The sequence below is a fragment of the Aureococcus anophagefferens genome (genome assembly GCF_000186865.1).
Source record: "Aureococcus anophagefferens unplaced genomic scaffold AURANscaffold_1088, whole genome shotgun sequence".
In the NCBI taxonomy this organism is placed as follows: domain Eukaryota; class Pelagophyceae; order Pelagomonadales; family Pelagomonadaceae; genus Aureococcus; species Aureococcus anophagefferens.
Genome location: NW_008706243.1, coordinates 1 through 571, shown reverse-complemented (window position 1 = coordinate 571; position 571 = coordinate 1).

Sequence of the window (571 nt, the reverse complement as noted above, 5' to 3'; positions counted from 1 at the left end):
CCGCCCGCGGCCGCGGGCGCGTCGCCGCCGCGGACGTCGAAGCGGCTCCGCGCGGGCGCGCGCGGCGCCGCGGGCGCGGGCGCCGGCGCGGGCGGCGGCGCGGCGGCGGCGGCCTCGCGGACCTTGGACTGGCGCTCCTTCTCCTTGCGCGCGCACTCCTCCTGGTAGCGCCGGAGCCAGTCGTCGCCCTGCGCCTTCTTGTCCGCGGCCTCGCGCGCCTTCTTCTGCGCGTCCTCGCGGACCGCGATCTCCGCCGCGACGAGCTTCGCGGCCTGGGCGCTGCCCTCGGCGGCTCGCCGCGCGTCCTCCTCGGCGATGAGCCGCCGCGTCTCCGCCTGGCGGTACTGCTCGGCCTCGCGCTCGGCCTCGGCGAACGCCGCGCGCTCGTCCGCGTCGAGGCCGTCGTCGCCGGCGACCGGCGCGGCGGCGGGCGCGCCGGCGCCGCCGTAGGCCCGCGCGGCCTGCTCCTGGAGCGCCCGCTGCCGCGCGGCCTCGAGCGCGTACGCGTCCGGCGCGGGCGCCGCGATCGCGGCGGCGGCCGGCGGCGGCGCGGCCTCGGCGGCCGTCGCGC